Genomic DNA, 19,981 nt, shown 5'->3' with positions numbered 1-19,981 from the left:
GGAAACGCCCTTAAAAACCAACCCCGGCCTGCTCTCGCACGAGAGCCGTTCGTGACGCGACATCCTACTCGCGATCGCTTTTCGATGGACTCCGTCGGCCTGTGCAGAAAAATCGACGACACTGCACCCCTCCCTACCTCCCCCATTATGCAAGGGACTGCGAACGTGTGCGGGGGGTGCCGCTTGCGAAAATAACCGGTGCAACGGCCGATGAAAAGTCGAGGAGTCGAAGTCGACGTCCAGGGAGCGCCGATGATGCCGGTGAAACACTCGATCATGGATTCCGATACTTTTTCCTTTTGTTCGGCAGCTGATATCTCGGATGGAATTCAATTCTCCTGTATACTGTATCTGTGATTTTAAGGAAATACACAGCATGTCACAGGGTTTTAATAAAATTGAAATTTATTATTTTTGTTTATTATTTCAATGCAGATTTGGTGCATCTAAGACAAAAATGGATAGGTGAAACATAAAATGGTGGAAAGATTTGAAAAGAAGAATGTTGCTGTATTAATTTTAGCGCATTAAAATTGTTTAAGAATGAAACTAAACATATTACTGTATTAATTAAAAAGATACATCAATTAATAGAGGTAACTAGAATTTATGATACTGTTACATTATTTTCAACTTGTTATATTATTAAGAGAGAAAAGACATTTTTTTAACTAACTTACATTTCTTACAATTTATTTAGATTTTTATTTTACGAAATGACTGCACTCTACATATATGATATTCGCAATTCCATTCAATTTTTAAGATACTCTTTTTGGAAAAATATATGCAGGTGAAATTGTTTCAATCTGCTGTAGCGATGTTATTTTCAAGAAGTGAAGTAAATCGTTTTATAGAATGAAGATTTATAAAGATTACATTGTACAAAAAAATTTCCAGCTTTTAAACTCGAAGATGATAAGGTTCGTTGTCTCCAATATTGGAGAAATGAAATGATAAACGAAACAGAGACAGAAATTTATTAAATTGTTATCTTATTCGATTCATCAATGAATACCGAATAAATAAAGTATGGAAAATAAACATGCGTCTCATGTTCACTCGCAAAAATCGTATATCCGTGAAACAATTTCCGATATCTCGTTTTCGGAAATTGAAATCACATGCAAACTCGTATAAAAATGCAATGGAAGTTTAAAGATCCCCATACGCCGTTGGAAATGATTGAAGAGTAATGTGCAATTAACCCCGTGAAACAATCATGAACCGATTGAAGCGCGTCGGAGCGATCCAAAACTCGTCGGGGCCTCATAATGAATCGACGTTCGAACGCGTTTCACGATTCGTTCCGCAACGGCTATAAAATTTGCATCGTTTCACAGAAAAATCGGCCTCGCGTGGATACGCAACGAGTCACGGGGCATGCGACATAGCCGCGAGCATTCCTGCAACAATGTTACCCGGCCACGAATAGACGAATTTGCTTAGGTTTCACGGTGGACAGAGCTTCGGACCCCATAAAAAAAGGATTGAGTGCGCATTTGACTGGTCGTTGCTAATGACCAACGCATTGTGCACACCCCGGGCACTATATAATAAAGCGATAAATTAAAAGAACCGACCCCGTGTGTGTCGCGACGTGTCCTTTTTTGAGTCGCGTTAGCAGTCATCGTAGGGTTAATGGCGTGTGAATCCTATGAGTCGTACCGGTTAGCGGTCGGGCTTCAATGGAAACCAGTCGAGCCCGGTCGTCATCGCTGGTCTTTTCACCGACTGGACCAGATTTATCGCGCCGGTTCATAAGTTCGCGTACTTTTCCTACGTTTGGCTTTGTCAAAGACACTTGCTCCTTTTATCAAGTCTACCATTGAATTCATTTCGCCCCCTTTATTCGCGGAAGAATCTTTCACGAAGTAAGAGAGACTGGAAAAATATTTTCCTTTCTCACTGCTAATCCGATAATTGCCAAGATATGAGTCGTAATCGCAGTTCTTTATCCGAAATTCAAATTTTCTGCGTCGACTGCGTTCTTTTTACTGGAACCAATTGGGAAATTCTTTCTTACTGCAGTCATTTTACCACTACTTTTACTCATTTTACTGTCTCAAATTGCACTCATTTTGATTATAAATGACTTACTTCATTCTTTAATATTAACGAATGTAGTGAACGAATTACTTGTTCGGCAACCTTATCGTCGATTCAATTACTGCTGTTAATCGTTAATCGCAAATAACGATTACGTCCGTTTTAATCATGAATTGCAATTAACGATCAAATTTCTTCCAATACAAAAATATAATAAACATAACAAAAATCATTCTTAACAGGATTACTACAACAACGCATCCTTCCAACACCATTTAAAAAATCAACAATTATTAATTGTTTTCTTCAATCGACAATTGACGATTAATTTCATCGATCGATTCATTCAATCGTCGACATTTCGACGATTAGTCATTTCGACCTTTAGTCGTTTTCATCAATCACTTAATCAAATTAAAAATTTTAATCGATTGATGCCCAACACTGCTTCATAGCGAGTAGAGTTTGCGATGAAATTTTCAATCTGAATTCATTGAATGCTGTTCTCGAGATATTTCACGCAAATGAAAATATTGTTTGACAAAATTGTTTCGAGGGCTGTTTTCGCCCCTTTAAACAACGTATCAACACTAGAAACGATTCTATTAGATTGTAAACGATTGTATTATACTAACCTGCTCTAATTGTGCGCAGTTTTATAGTTTTTGAATTCTATGGGTTATTGATACTGCAAAATTTGTTATCAATGGTAACTCCAAATTTTCGATAGTTTTCCATACAATTAAAAACAACGAAATGCAATGTGAAAAGTTACTCGACTTGTGCAAATCGAAGTTTAAATTGGACATTCCAGGCTTTTAAAGCTATGGTTCGAGAGCAGCTTTTAAATGCCAAGACGTAACGCGGGAAATTCGTGGGAGAATACGGGCCAGAGTAATTTAAACACTTCTCAAATAACCCCGAGCCGCGGGGCAACCCTTCCGCCCTTTTCGAGGCTGGTTCCCACAGCAGAAAAAAACAACGAAGAGCTGAGGAACGAACGGAAATCCTTTGGTCCGATGCGAAGCGAAGTCATTCAAGGCGAGTCTTAGGTTACTGCCCTGTAAATCGATCGACGGCCATGGAACGAAATAGGGTGGAAGAATATAGATTTACACGAAAAAAGATTGTATATCAAAATATACTTCGAAGGGGGGCAAGGTAAACAGAAGCCACGGCCGATCTTAAACCTGTTAGGACATGTTGTACATACTGTCATAGTGATTCTTGTCGACCGGACCCAGACGACTTAGAATATGTACTTGGTTTTTGAATTTCGTGCATTAGCAATTCCGTAGAACTTTCAACATCTTATGCCAACTTCTTAACACTATGCCGTCCGCACATTTTAGATATGATTCTTTTGTTTGACGCCGGCATAATAGCTTGGAAATTTTAGATTTTAAAAAAAATTTCGAAGACGGCGGTAATATAAATTCCTAAAATTAAGATATGTCATCCAAGAATTTTCGTACTTAATTCTTAGTTAAATAAGCACATTGCTATAGTTAGTTCGCTGCCTTTTAACACCCAAGAAATATAGTTCAAATGTTATTTCAGTTTTTTAAAATGGCACCAAAGTGATACTACCAGCATACAACAGATAGTTTTTGCATGGCACCAGCATGTAATATAATACTGAGTTAACAAACATAAATACAATTTAACATAAAACTTATTATACATAAGTTTGTTAGGGTATTTATTAACTTGTTATAAATAGATTTATTAATAAGTTTATAAGAATTAAACAAATTCTAAATAAATGTAGTATAAAATGACTTCGACTTATCTGTACGAAAAGCACTATCGAGTACTAAAAGCGACCAACCAAGGTGGATTTACGAAATTAAATTTATTTAGATATTTCCCTAATTTTATTCTAATGTATCCGTGCATGAAACAATTTATTCACATGTTTCCTATGGAAGAGTCTCCATAATTTCAACAATTCTAATTAAAAGCTGTGATATCTCTCTCTCGCGATCATTTTGACCGACATGGTAGGTTAGTATGAAAATGATTTACTTCAGTAATTATCTGGTAACAGTACTCATACTCTCAATTAAGTACAAAATGTCAAAACATCATCCCCTGTATTATAATTCTAAATAATGACATATTTCAAATGAAATTGGTTTTCTTTTTTCAAAATATAAAACCATAACTAGTAGTGAAGTAGCGATATATTTAACATTCATTGAATTTTCTTAATTCAATAAAATCATAACCTATATTTTCAAAGAATATGTAGGTTCAAGTTTTATAAAAAAATGATTAACAATAAAATATTAATGTGAAAGCGTCAATTAACATTTTAATGGCACAGTATAAATATTATTATTACATAATTATTTATTTATTTATTATTTATTGTATTATATAATTTCCGACAATTCGTTTAAATTTTCACCTCTTTCATAATGGTCCATAAACAAATTAACTAGTGTCTAGAAATAATACCTCGAAAAATATGTTGAGAAAGATCGACAAATAAAAATTCCGCCGTTCGAACGTTAATTGATTTCCGATTCTCGAGTGCAATTCCCTAGCAGTGTTCTATTCTGAGATTCTCCGACAGCGTTAATAGATACTTCCGTTTGCAGAGTCCGATGGTCCAGAATTTTCTAAAGTCTGGACCGCGGTTCCCTTTTCGAAGATCTATTAAAAGAAATTCTGCGAGCGGCTGGAGCGTTCCTCGACTGGTGCATTGTCCCCAGAAGAACTCCCTCATCTAGCGGAGAGAAATTCTTGGCCGTTCGCCAAACGCTCCGTGGAATGTGGAAGGAAAATCTTTCCGCGGGATTTTGAGATTCCGCGAATTGGATTTCGCGTGTTCCGAATAATTTTCTGCCGCCGACATGGCTCGCGAGCGCGGAAACACAGACGCGCCGCAAACGCGAGAGAGAAATTTCTCCGTCTCTTTGACAGCGTCTCCAACGGTCTCGTCTCGTCGACTTTTCAGCAGCTGAAATATTCAATTATAATGTCGTGTTATTATTGGGCGCGATCGGTATTCCGCGGGATTCTTCGGCGACAGCTTCCACCGGTTCAATGAAAACGACCGTGGAGATATTATCCGTGCAAATTTTCGTTTTCACCAAATGGAATTCCAAATCGCTCGTGATTAGAAATCGTTTTATACGCTGCGGAACTTGTGAGAGTAAAACGAAAGGCTCGTTCGTTTTCATTCAATTTCCTGCTTGGCGATGATCTACCCAACAGATCGAATCTATATTTATTGGAAATGGTAGAATGGCGATAGGAAGCAACGGATCAAATTATAATATGCACTACGATTAAATTTCATTAATATAAAATACGATCGTAGAGGCATGTATGATGATAATGATATTCAAACAACGAGAGACAGGAACAAATGATATAAATATTAATATCGGTGAAGAGAGTTTTGTGACGCCACATCCAACCGGATTTCCGGATAGCACAGCTCCAAAAACAGTATAGCGGTTACGGATTGCATATTCCATTAGAAAGGCCGTGCTAAAATATTGTCAAGTATTTGTTGTGTGTTATTTCAATCTCTGAACTAACCGATCATTTTATTAATACAACAGTCAAGAAACGTCGTATTTTTTTCTCTTATCTTGAAGCAAGATAATGTATGAATTATTCTGCGCCTTTTTTATCTTTCGCTAGATACTCTATCAATGTTTGCTAAAAATATTTAATCGAGATAGCCGATGCAAATAGAATTGTAGAAATAGTATTGGTTCTTATCGGATCATATAATGAAATTAAAAACTGAAAGAGATTCTTTTCAGCGTGCCTGTTTATACTTTATACTATTTCATTTATGTTTTGTCTATATTTTATCATTTAATGAAATTCAAAAATGAAAAAAATTCTATTCAACCTGTCTGTATCAAATTATATTTCTGTTCATCGCATTGCAAAATTTAGTAAAATTCTATTTTTGTGCATCACATTCTAAAATTTAGTGAAATTAAAAACTGAAAATAATTCTTTTCAAGCTGCCTCAATCAAATTACATTTTTAGTTAGTCTCAGCTAGCTGGGATAATTTCAATTAGTTTAAATAGATAATTAAGTAATTTGCGCGATACTGATTTCGTCTGTTAATCGCATGCAATTTTAGAGGATTTTCTACCTAATCTTGTTTCAATTGTTGAGAACCGTTTCGTGAAGGATACAGGAGTAAGAAATAGTCCCGAAGATAGTCGTAACTCGAAGTTCATTGCTATGCCCCGAAGTGTGAATGCGCATTCGAGAGTGCAGCTTTAAAAGGTGCGTCGCTATCAGCGCCGCGAATCGGGCACCTAACACCCGAGAAGCGCTTATCTTAGACGTAGTTGAGTTTATAATAATGCCGGCCACGGCGAAGATGATGATAAAGCAGCAACGCTGCGACCGCTTGTTACTCTGCAATCGAATATCGACGTTCGCGTCTCGACACACTATGCCACGTGCGACTATAGTCATTTCGTAAACTGATAACTCCATTCGTCACGTTGGAAACCGGGAAGAAGGATTTTCATCGTCACTATGAATCCTTTCGTGTCGCTTGTATTACGACGTCAACGCTTGCATAACGTGTAAGTTGTATTCATTTTAACATTTTACGTCCAAAAATCAAACTTCTATCTTTTTTGATCTCCTATGTTTTCTTTGATCCCAAGAGCAATATGTAGACCGAAAATTTGTATACAAATTCGCAATTTTGTAGTTATAAATAAAGAAAAGTAGCATTAATGTGATTTTCTCGATTAAGAATTTTATTAACGGGCTTATCAACATGCTGTTCAATGATCATAACGTTCAAAATGATTTTAACAATTTTCTTTCGGGTGAAAATTCCAAAGAAAATCATTAACAGTATCGCTGGAGATAAATTCGTTGGTCTGTGACTGAAATTGCCATCGCTATAGTAAAGATACTAAAAATTTACTATCGTTTTACTATCTGTGAGTGACACGATCGGGAAAACATGCGCAATGAAATCATATCGCGCGGTTTTTTTCGTAGATTAGCGTTAAGGGATCGAAGGAATTTCATTGTACCGATTTCAGTAACTCTTCTGATCTGCTCCGTTGTGCGTAGAGCTTAAAGACAGTGGCAAGAAACGACATCAGGCTCGTAAATTCGCGACCACTTCTTGTCATGGCCAGCCAGCGAGCTTTGCATCGTGATCTTATCTGTCAGGATACACGCAATTGCACGGGAATCGGTGTGTGAGTACGGCGTACTTAACACTGTTGCACTCGCGGAGGTGCAGCTTTGTCGGTAAAAGCTTAACAGTGTTTATGGCGACCGTACAATACGGCGTACGTGTGAAATCGGAGATACAAAGTAATGACATCAGAAATACCGTTCATTGAAATAATTATCACATTCGATGCACTGCAAATGTTCGTGGCAATTAACATTTTCGTGGAATCGTATAATCGATTACTTATTTCGAAGTAACGATATCAAAGAATACGGAAAATCAAATTAATAATCTGAACGAGCGTACTGCTAGCTGATTATTAATGTTCGCACTAATTTAGACTTCTACGGAATGATATATTTTCTAAGAAGTGACTGCTGTATGCAAATTATAAATAGAATATTTCATGTGCGTAGAATATATGAGGATTATTAATGTTGGAAGCGCCGTGGAGAAAAATGGTATTAATTGCATTGACTTTGTAAAAGGGAACGTGGACAAGGAAAAGATAAATCACTGGAAATATTTATTACGTCACCAGAAATTGATCACGTTCTGACGTGATTAATAAGTCATTCCGACGTGGTATCATAGATCTCCAATGTATTAGCAAGGATTAATTATATTTTAAACTGATCCGTACCATGAGAAATTACGTGGTAACATATCGAATCTGATGATTAGTATTTGACAGTGTAATAAAATCACGTTTCGTTTCACTACTGGATATTGCTCCGATGTTTATTGCCCGAGCAAGCTGCAGATTTTATGCATTTATAACAGGAATTTGTCCGAGAAATACGAGTTATTAAACATTATTTGCAACCTGTTTCTATTACGAGAGAAGGAATCAATTTAATATTTCATTCTCATTTCTTTCATTCGATAAATAATTGCCTACTAATTCAGTTTCCAATAAAAATTGCAAAGCGTAAAGGTTTCCGGAGAATGTAACGGTGAAAGGAGTACTGCAGCGACAGCATTGCCGTATGTAGGCAATTGCATGAGTTAAACGGTGCAGAATTAGGCTCCCTTTGGGTGGTCGCATCAACGTTTGAATCTATGCATAAATGTGATTTAATGAACGCGGCTCGCTCCTCCCACCAAAAATCCAATCGGCATCGGTAGCGTCTAGCTCGCCATTACGTCATGCAACGGAATGCAAGAGGTCGACCTTGCAAGAAGCACAATCGTGCATTGTTGACCATTCAATGGTCCGCGATTCTGCAGCCCTCTCTTTCTTCGTTCCACGACTAGCAAACCGAATTGAATCGATCCACGGCAGATGTTTTCTATTTCGCTACGTGCCGTTACGACAGACACATTGTTTTCCTCGATTAAATTTTAATTATATTCATGCACAGGCAACAGTGACGAATTCCTTCTGCCGATATTGCTTCACGGTTATGCAGAACATAAATATTTTATGTGTTCGCTATTAACACTTGCAATTAGCATACCAAGATTTAACGAGCGGTGTTTTTTTTTTTTAATATTCAGGGAAGTTTACATTTTTCTCCAAAACTCTCATTTTACCTTCACCTTTACAATATTATTGGAGTTCGTTTAAATCTGCTTGTATTTGTCAGGATTGATGATAAGACACATAGAACAATAGGAAGTTAAAAAAACTATCATTTCCAACAGTTTCTGAGCGGATTAAAATTTCATTTTATAACTTGGTTATACAAAATTTCAGTCATTGAACAAACATCAAATTTCGTATCAAATCTTCCCTCAGTTTGACAAAATATTGTTATTACATACTATTTATTAATTACAATTTTAATTTTAATTAATTAATTACAATTTTACATTTTATTGATTAATTACAATTTTACATTTTATTGATTAATTACAATTTTACATTTCATTAATTACAATTATTTACAGTACATTAATACGTCGAAGTGCATATATTTTATTAATTTAAGGAAATTACACAGTTCCAGTAGATTTTGTCATCCACAGTGTTCCAACACCTTTTTTCACACCAATACAAGTGATCGCATGTACTAATAGCATACATTACTAAATGTGCAATCATTTAATTAATGCACAATTATTTGAAGATTGTCGATATTCTCTAATCTAGTTGTAGACAATAAAAATTGTGCTGTACAATTATTTACATGTGCTTGCTCCTGGGTGAAAATACATACCTAACAGTTCACTGGTAACACACAATACATCAACGTCATCATTAGATAAAAACACTAAATCGACCCTAATATTCGTATGAGATTCGGTGTCACAATGTCTCAGCAATACAAATTTCGAAACGCAAATTGGAGCTGGTTGCCGACTCGGCAACATAAGGTTCGATCTTCCTCTGGCTCCAATTACGTCTGTCGAACCGAAAAGGGGTTAATCCAGTAGACTGTTACCATTATCTGCAGCGTGTCACGGGCCCCCAGCAGTCACCCAAACAACCCCGTCGTCGAAACGATCGCAAACGTATCCCGCAACAACCCCCCACGATAACTGGCCATAAAAAAACGAAGACGTATCAATCAGCGAGCGGGGTCCGCCGGTCGTTCGGTTTCATTAAAAATCTCTGATTGTTCCGGGGTGGTTGTTACGCCCCGTTAATGGCTCGCCGAGGAATGCCAACAATCGTGCCCCCATCCGGGCCCATTGTGTCGGCAGTCGCCGTTTCAGGAACGGAAACGTAATGGAGCGAGTGGATACCGATCGATTTTCGACTCGACTCTGCCTGCCAATATCGCGATCGACGCCGCACAGTGGGACAAAACGACTTGACGGCGATCAAAAATCCGTCACTTCGTTTCTACATTATTATTATTTATTTCTATTTTTATCATTATTTATTTCTACTGTTTAAGTTGGAATAAACTTTTCGAAATTGGTTCGAACAACTTTGCTACAAAGACAAAGAGTAAAAAAATATTTATGAACAGTGCAATTGGTTGGAACGACAAAGAAAGATAAAAAAACAGCCAAGGAATTGTTTACAGAATTCGATCACAGAGAAAATAACTAACGAATCAATAAATTATATATTATAATTATATAATATAATTATATATTATATATTAATAATAATATAATTATATATTAATAAATATTATAAGGTCAAATTAAAGTTCGTAAGGTTATATAAAATGATAAAATGATAATTGAATTTATTTAGATATTTTGCAATTTTTATATTAATACGTGTTCGAATGAATAAATTTACTCAATCAAACAAACTCAAGTTTCCGGTGAAAATATCTTTATAATTTCAATAAATGTCGAATCAGAATTGTCGCATCGGTCATTTGATCGGCTATAGCGCGGTTAGTGTTTTAAAAAATAGAGTTCGCCGTATTATAATTATAATTAGCGGTCCCATCATCAACAGAAATTTTTTCGAGTTTACAATTTTACGAAAATCGATTTGCGATCGATCGATCGATTTTGCCTCCGTCAGGTCGTTTCGTTCCACCGCGCGCCGTTCGAGATGAAAGGGTTTCGCGGCCGTCGAATCATTAATAACTCGTGACTTGCGTCACGCGGTCACTATGGCACCGTAAACGGTAGCCACCGGTCGAAATGGGGGAGCTCGCAGGGGTGCCGACTCCGTTTCGTTTCATTCCGTTTCAATTTCAATTGATTCCGCCGCTCGACAGTCCGAGGCCAGGGCTCTTTGTGCACCGCCTCCTCCGTGCACTCGAGGCCCGCGCACAAAAGATGCGTTTTCTCGCCGGTGCAGCTGCAGCACCGGGTCTGCGCTAGGTCCCGCGTGTGCATCCATCGGTCAGGGAAAAGGGTCCACGACCGAGCCGCGAACCGGTGCCCTTTCTGCCCGGCCAATTAGCTATTCATGCGCCACTCGCGTTTCGTGTTCTGCGAGTGCGAGGGCGTGGTGTGTATGCGCGAGACGCGCCGGTTCTACCCGTCTGCTACTTTGCCACTTTCCATGGGCGGTTCGGAGTCCCGGGTGGTCTTGTTGGCTCAATGTCAATATTAGAAGTTCGCTTGATTTTCGTTTGTTCGACTCGAGTGGCTAACACGAGTTTTTCGGTCAAACTCGAATGACAGTCTTTGTTACTGGACTCTGCGGATTTTATATATTAATAACAAACATGAATACAAGAAATAAATAGTAGATAGAAGTAAAAGAAATATAGTAGATAAAAGAAAATCGTAGATAAAAGAAAAAAATAGTAGATAAACTCATAGTAGAACTACATCAAACACGACTAATATGTGTAGTTTTATAACAATGACGAGATTGAATCTATTTGAACATCGTACAATTTCCTTTATAATATGAGCCGTTTATTTTGAAAGTGGCATAAGTCACTTTACCGTAATGAAAAGTGGTGATTTTTTAATGTTTATACGAAATTATTTATATTGAGAAAAATATCAGTATCCTGAGATAACAAATACAAGTAAATCTTCTCGAAAGTTAGCATCCATATTTTTAAACATGTTAAAACGCAAACCCTTAAATATATCGACTTAAAAACAGAGTGACCGACTTAAAAACAAAGTGACTTATGCCACTTTCAAAATAAACGGCTCATATATGCTCGAATAAAGAAGTTTATTTAAAAGATTGTCATGGAAACACTTTATAATATCAGGTATTGTAAAAACATATCGGGAATCAGTCATTTTGATTGGTTTGTTGATTATTGCTGGTTATAGTTTTTGCAGGCAATTTTTATTTTACATAAAGATCCGCAGTCGATTTATTGCAATCCTTTAAATAAAATTAAAAATCCCTGGCACAAGACGTGAAAATCGCGTGATAAATAAAATGGAAGAACTTTCTCAAATTTTATTTGAATACGTTATTTGAATACTAGAATTCTTAATAAAAATTCTAGCTTGGTCATGTGTGAAATGATTATTTTAAATAAACCAAACTTTTGTTAGGATTCACGAAGTGCAACAAGTGCGGAAAATTAATTGTTGTCTTCTTGCTTTTTCTATTCATTATGAAATAGATTGTTCTAATTTTGTTGGACTTTTATGGACACTGGTTGTGGCGATCAACGTGCCTGTACTTTTTAAATACTGATGAAAGAAAGGAATTCGAAGTGCTGCATTTTTTAAATACCGAGACTGTGAAAGAAATTGTATTGCAATGTATTAGAGCCATAATATTGCTATAGCTGAGGTACAGCACTTATTAATAAAAACAGAGAGAAATAGTTGCACTAAGTTCTCGACGTACTTGTGAAAGAATTTGTAGCGCAGTGTTAAAGCTGCAATGTTACTACAGCTGAGATACTTCACGAATTAATGAACACAGAGAAAAAGTTGCGCTAAAGTTGCAGCACAAAAATTGTTGTAGAACCTGTACTAGACAGAGCTCGTTTCTGTCTTTCGTTGCCGATGTAGGATCATCCTGTACAAGCTTGACCACAAAGTGGATGGTAATGGGAGCCCGCAGCTCAAGCTGAAATGCACACAATCGGCGACCACAAAGTTGCCAAGAAACAGCATTCTCCGCTGGTTCGACGCGCTATCAGTTTCAAGAAGTCCGCCAGTTGCCTTTTGTATTCTGTCCCTTTGTCGAACGCCATTGAATTCGTGTCACAGGTCGTCGGTAAAGAAAGCGGCCATTCAGCCGCGACACGTGCGTCGCCTTTTTCCATTCGTGCCTCGCGCTACGCAACCAGTTCAGGGGCTAGTTTTTCCCTTCCACCGACAAACTGGACTTTCAAGATGCGGTCGCGAACGGTTTTTTTCATTCTTCTGCGCGGTCTTTTTTTCCCTGTTTTCGTTCGAAATTGTTACGTGATTTGACAAAAGCGGTTCAGCTGACGGACGCGCCTGCGTAATCGACACATTTTTCGAGCGAGATCACTTTCTGTTTTCGGGATAAACGTTCCTTGACTCGCTGAGATTTTCGCGAAATCTCACGTGCATGATGAATTCTTTCTTTTGAGACAGTAAGGCGCTTTGTACAATTGTTTTGTAAAATGTACTCGGTTTTCTGGTAATTCACGAAATGAATAGACGAAAGTTTGAAAGCTTTTGTGAAATTATCGTAAAGATTATGTATATTATATGACAAATAAAATGGAAGGATTGTTTAAAATTTTATTTAAGTACGTTATTCCAGACATAATAAACATTGCAGCGCTCTCGATAAAAATTCTGGTTCGTGACAAAAATGAGTAGATCGAACACAAAACCGTAAATCCATTTAAAGAATTAAAAAAAAAAAAACGGCATTATTTCAAATTTATTAAAATTATTATGGAACAAAATAAATATCCATGTAGTTTCCGTATGTTGTAATTAGAGCAGACAATTTTTTCATCAGTGATCTTACAAAACTTAGAATCAAAGAAAAGTGTCCTTTGTCAACTAAAAAATTGCTCGTCGTAGAAAGAAAATAAAAGTGGTATTAGATTAATACATTTTATAGGTTTCATAAATGCATAAAATCCACAGTAATTACATTCTGTGTCCATAGAATGCCACTGACTTTTGCCGATCGGGCATGCCGCGCGGCATGCTGACTGCGTTGGCTCAAAAAGCCGAACGTCGGAATTTTTCAATCGAGTGTTTGGCTTCGTCGCTCCTCCTTTCTCGTTATCGTAAGTCCTGTACAAACAAACTTCGGCTGGTGTTTGGTGTTCCTGCTAGGATCGCAAGCAGTAATTGGTCAATGATATTGGTCGAAGACGGTGACAAAGGTTAACGACAGGTAGTAACGAGACCGAGTGAGCCGGTTATTTTTCTGTATACTGTCATTGTTCCCTCTCACTCGGTTTCGCTATCACCTGTCGTTAACCCTTGTCATCGTCTTCGACTAATATCGATCACTACCTGAGAGATCAAGGAAGGCACACCGGACAGCAGCCGAAGTGGTGATGTAAACACGCCGTGCCTCCTTCTCGTGGAAGTATGGCTGGCGTTGGAACATGATTGAAAATTATATTTTCATTAGTTATTAACACAGCTATACGACTTTAAACAAGTACACCTAGAAATGCCCAGAAAATAAAGTTAATTAGTAAATTAACTTACTAGGTACAGTTATTCTCATTAATATTTGGACATTTTGAGAAAAATAAATATTTTATACAAGTTGTGAAACATTGCATTTGTCGCAAAATGTGAGGATTACGGAAACGACCAACCTACCCGTAGCAAGCAATCTTTTTCAAAAGCCGTTATTTCCTTCATAATTTTTAGTATTTCATAGTTTACAGCTGTTAGCCAGAGTCACAGCCTTTGTCGAGTCTATTTCCACAAGCTTTGTACAAAACAAAACGCCTTCCTTATTTATTACCTGCTACGGTCATCCTTGACACACGTCAGGCCTGATCATAAATACAGGTTGGCACACGCAAATACGAAGACCATTTGGTGTACTGTTTAGGATTTTGGTTAAATGTGACTATGCTGTAGCTTTTAGCGACTATAATCATATTTCAAAGGGACCATTCGACCTAAAAAAAAGCTTGCAATTGACTAATCCGGATGTACAATTTTACAACTCGGGATTATGCCGAGGTTATATTGCACCTAGGACTTATTAATTTTGTCCCAGACCGAACTTTAACCCTTAGCACACCGAACCATTCTGGACGTTGGCTAGCAGCTACTCAGCGCCACTTTTCGGCAGAAACGGGCATTTACAGATCCTCGTATTATTTAGTATGGTTTTGGAACTAACTAACATATTATAATGATATTGGACTTATATGAATTGGCTGAAATCGAGAAATTTGCAAAAAAATCAATATCTTATTTTTTATAATTTTGTTATTGTTTGTTTTATAATTTTGTTTTGTTGTTGTAATCGCTATTTATGCGAACTCTTTCTCTCGTCGCCTTGTTGCTTGGACGATATCACTATCACTGCTATCAAAACGATAGCATATCTGTATAATCGTCTATCTGGAGCTCATCTTCACTACTACTTGTGTCATGAGACTCATTCGTGTTTGAACGTTTCGCCATTGTTCTAATAAAAAATATGAATAAATGCATAGGTTGAAAATTTCTAATTGTTATTACTAACTCACAAGATGATATTTACCAAAAAAACTTTTACCAAACAATTTATTTACCAAGAGAAGAATCACTTCTCCGATTTTCTCACTCGTTAGATCTATCTATACCGCTCGACGCTTCAAACCAGACCGAGTTCAGCTTTGAAAATCTTTTCCTCCAGATTTTATGATTATAAATCTCACTATACAGTGCGTGCTATGTTCGCATACCGACCTTTCTTCTACAAACTTGCCTTATCGCTCTTTTCAAATGGCGCCTTTGAAGTGCTCGGACCGTCGTGAGCACGCCTCTCACGTTCTCGCCAAAACCCGCTGACATTTCTTGTATATATCTTAGTAATTTTACTATATTTTGATTCGATTTCTTGTGCCATTTCAAGAGAAAACTTCAGGGAAACATGCACGTCTCAAAAAGTTGCGCTGAAATAACTCAATTCCCCGTAATCACTAATAAACTTTAATGTCCTACGAGAGGGGACATCCGAGTGATATGCTAGAATTACGATGTCCCACGAGAGGGGATAGCGGAGTGCAAAGGGTTAAGACCGAAACTGTTCCTCGTGTCGATGACTTGGCCTCGCTTGGCCCGATTTCCTTTGATTTTTTACGGATATCGAATGGAAAACGAATCGGCATAGCGTTCGGTTTTGCAAGTGGAATCAAATGACACTGAAGTGATACGAAACGCCTCAAACTTGTTTACCTTTGCCTAGTCCCCTGCCCAATTGGCACGCAGTGGAAGCGCGTATTTTGCAAGGAACGGCTTCGGCTTTCGGTCGGCAGAGCCGTGCGGCAAGGCCAAGCATCGAATGACATCGACATAGTCATATGGCACCCAGAACAAAGATGTGACGGGTGTTTTGACTCTAGATCACAGTCTATCAGTATTATGTTACATATTTCGATAGTGAAGGCTGGATCTGATTTCAGGCAGGTCATCTTTTCTTGAATATCCTGTATCATCCATTGATTGAGTGTCTCGTCAAACGTGTTTTTTCGAGAACACTTTAAGAACGCTTTGTTATTCGGAGCAGAAGTTTTTCGAGCCCAAAAAAAGTTACTCTGACATGGGAATCAGCTGATTACCATTACTGGGACCTTTTCTTGTTTCAAAGTCTTTCGAACTTCATAATACGCTCTGCATAGTTTGTAGATCACTAAAAATTTACATTTTGTTTAGTTAATGATGAAAATGCAGAAAATACGTTTCATATTCTTTATATGCAAATTTTTATGCTAAATGTAAATTCTTCAAGTTATTTGTAAGGAATAAAAGTGAAATATCTTCTTCCTATCGATAATTTTAAAAATTAAAAAAAGGATAACAATATTCCAAAATTCGCATGAAACCTGCAATCTATTTATAGAGGGAAGAAATATTAATTTGGTAAAATTTAATATTAGCATAATAAAGATACACTTTCACACTAAATCTACTATGACCGATCATTTTGACCAGTTTTCCATTTTTTTTTACTTTAAGGTTGTTGACACGAAGTCTCTCTTTTACAGAAAATGCTCGAATAGATGTTTTAATTCAAGTACACGTTAGAACAAAAATGGCGAAAAGTGTAAATAAATTCAGTCCTGTCATTCTTATAGAACAACACAGATCAGACACTTTTAGCTTATTCGTTATCGATATCCTGTCTATATTTGTATGCAATATACCATATCTATTAGAAATGGGTAGATAAATAAAAGTAAAACGCAGTGAATTAAACTTATCCCTTTTAGTTTATTAATTTGATGTACGAGGAAGGACCGTCTTTACTCTCCTGATTGCTCCAGGAGACTGAAGACTATTCACAAAGACGAAACCAAAAACGTCACCTAAAGACAAAGAGCACTCTGTTCTATATACATATGAAATCATTGTTTATCTAATGGTACTCTGGCGAGATTCTCGGCGTCGATTCGTTTTTGTAACTTATATGCTAGAAGGAAAAACTTCTGAGTATTCAAAAGAGAGAAAATAATCCAATAATATCAAACATTGTTCATAAAATTCTGCATTTATTAAACCTTATTGAGGCGAAATGGATAAAAGTAACCAATTACTTGAAAAACTTCTCCGATCGCGATCACCAAGAAGAAAACAAACTATCAACGCAATAATACGTTCACAATCACTCGCAATCGCGCTCGAACAATGCGAAACGCGTTAATATCCAGAAGACTAAACACGCGAGAAGAAAAGAGTGCGCGGAGCCGATTGCCGATTCAGACTGCGAATGAAATCGAATCACGAGGACCCCAACGAGCAGGGGATCGTTAGTGGTAAGGAGCAGACGAATTCTCGTTGTCCAGGGCCAGCCCGAAAGCCGAGGAAGGGCCCTGCCCAGCGAGGAAAGAAAGGAAGAAAGGAAGAAGAAAAGACCAAGGTAACTCGAGACTCTTGTGCCCGAGAGAAGCGTTTAAACCGCTGACCGTAAACAGTGAGGCCCAGAGGTAAGGTCTGGGGGCCCGTTGGACCCTCGCAAAAGGCGTTAATTACAGGGCTGCTTTCGTTTCTTCTCTCCTCCTGCGGTCGATTTCCGTTGCCGGAAACGTGACCGAGGCAAAGAGAGCCAGAAGAGAGGCAGAGACGTAGAAGAAGAAGAAGAAAAAGGGAACTTGAAGCACGCCACTCGCTCGAGCTCGTCGTGTCGAGTGGTTAGGTCGGATTAAATGGAAACGACTGCTACACGAAGTAACGTCGTCTCGAGAATAGCATTTAAATTGATCGCTTTGAAACGCTCAAACTGTCGACACTTATTATTTCGACGTGCTCCGCGGAGTTAACAGTCGGGCTCTCGATCGGTTCGACCCTCTTGCACTCTACCGGATCATTTGTAGCCTATACTGGAGAGACGCAAGAACTTGATTGATCTAGCGCGAAAAAATGGTACGTAGAAGAAGGGTTCGTCAAAAGCGAATGCTGGTTTTAAATGTATGTAATCGCAGAATATTTTGTTGAACAAGTTTTTGGGTAAGAAGTATAGTTGTCATTAGACTGAAGATTTTATATATCTATGCCTGAAATAGACCAAATACTAAATTAGAAAAACATTAGAAGAATTTAAAGGTATTGTTACATCAATTTCTACTTATTACAATTATTGGATGAGGAAAAATATTGTCATCGAACATTACATTTCCTAGAATTCATGTAGACAATTTTTATTTCGGATACAGATAATAATTGTATTTTTCACAATGGTAGGGTATAATGAATTATGATTTAGTGTCACATATTTATATTGAAATAAAGTGCGGAATATTTGAGAAGAAAAACGTATATAATTGTCACCAGTATGCAGCAAATAGTTGTCACTCAGTCTCAGTTAATTCTTATGCAAAATAAATATCGTCTACGATAATTACAAGTTACAAGAATTACATAGATATTTATTTCGTGTTTTAATCATTTTAATAAGTTAAAAGTTAACTTTTAATAAGTTTGAAAATTTTTATTAGATTTCAGTTAGTGTTTTATATATTTTCTGAAGGCTTCTATGTAATTACCGTAAATACATAAAGATTTACGGCCTGCTAGTCATTGTTGAAAATCTTTACTTTTCGGTTGTTACGTTATAAAATATGGTACCTAGTTTTTGTAGGATTTTGATGGCGAGCGGTTCGGCGGTGAAGGTGTCAGAAACCGGTCCGACGACATGATGCTTCGATAATTTAATTTTTCGACCAATTGAGCCATGTTTTAAAAAAAGAATTGGTATTTATTTATTCTATGTATCTACATTTATTTACTAACGTTATGTGTAGGGTTAGTTATAATGTTATTTAGCGATATTTAATTTTTTTAAACCGCTATCTCTTCATTGTTTTTGGATCATTGGAAGATATTTTATAATTTTACTGATTATTTAGAAAAATACATAGATGCCTGTGCTTTCTTTCACAAATTTATGTTGATCAAAAATAATTCAATTACTCAATATTGTACGAAAGTGATGTTATTCATTTGCGAAGAACTAAAACATCCTATCTAAACCAGAATACATTAACACAACAAATTATTCCGAACCTCGCTCGTGCATAATCAAATAATTTGGAGTATGTTAAATGTTTGGTCCATGATAATGTGTTCATTATCTATGCATTAGAAGCTACATAATCTCTTCCACCCTCCTGCACTTTAATACCCCAAACTTCACGTATAGATAGCTATCTTCAACTCCGTTGCATTTTGTTGCATTCTTGCACTTTTTAAAATACAATCCTATTAGCATCAACGATATTACAAATTGCTATTGATTGTTTCTTCATTGTCGTTATTATTTCCAATATATTGCTCAATCGAGAGCAACAACAGAATTAGAAGTAGCGCCATTAATTATCCAATGACCCAGTTTCGAGACTGAACGGTCAAACGGTCCAATCGAATATCATTATTGAACAACTGCATTGTATGCATCTATCGTAACGGTCAATATACACAACCCAATAGAATTGGTAATCGTTTGAATTCATGCAGCAAAGCTCGCACAAATTATACATCTCTTGAAAGATTTATTTACCATCTTATGGAGTCAAATAATTGTACTGTGTAAATCAATTCTTCTTTCGTAATTTCATATTAATTATTATTTCCTTTCATACAATAAGTAGACCGCAGATTTTATTCATTTATGACAAGAATGAGTATTTGCCAGATTTGGACATTATTGGGATTGTTTCGAATAAATATTAATCTAATATAATTATCCGAATGATACGCTATAAATTATTCTATCCATTTATTCGAA

General features: G+C 36.9%; 1 protein-coding gene across 9 annotated transcripts in view; it reads left to right on the top strand.

Moving 5' to 3' along the window:
• Positions 1-19,981, top strand: part of LOC117218758 (Ras GTPase-activating protein raskol) — a 258,017-nt gene that overhangs the window by 200,537 nt on the left and 37,499 nt on the right. The gene's annotated exons all lie outside the window — the stretch shown is intronic.

The sequence above is a fragment of the Megalopta genalis genome, chromosome 1, assembly GCF_051020955.1.
Source record: "Megalopta genalis isolate 19385.01 chromosome 1, iyMegGena1_principal, whole genome shotgun sequence".
NCBI classification, from domain to species: domain Eukaryota; kingdom Metazoa; phylum Arthropoda; class Insecta; order Hymenoptera; family Halictidae; genus Megalopta; species Megalopta genalis.
The sequence above is the reverse complement of the archived record's forward strand: the minus strand, read 5'-3'. Positions and strand labels throughout refer to the sequence as shown.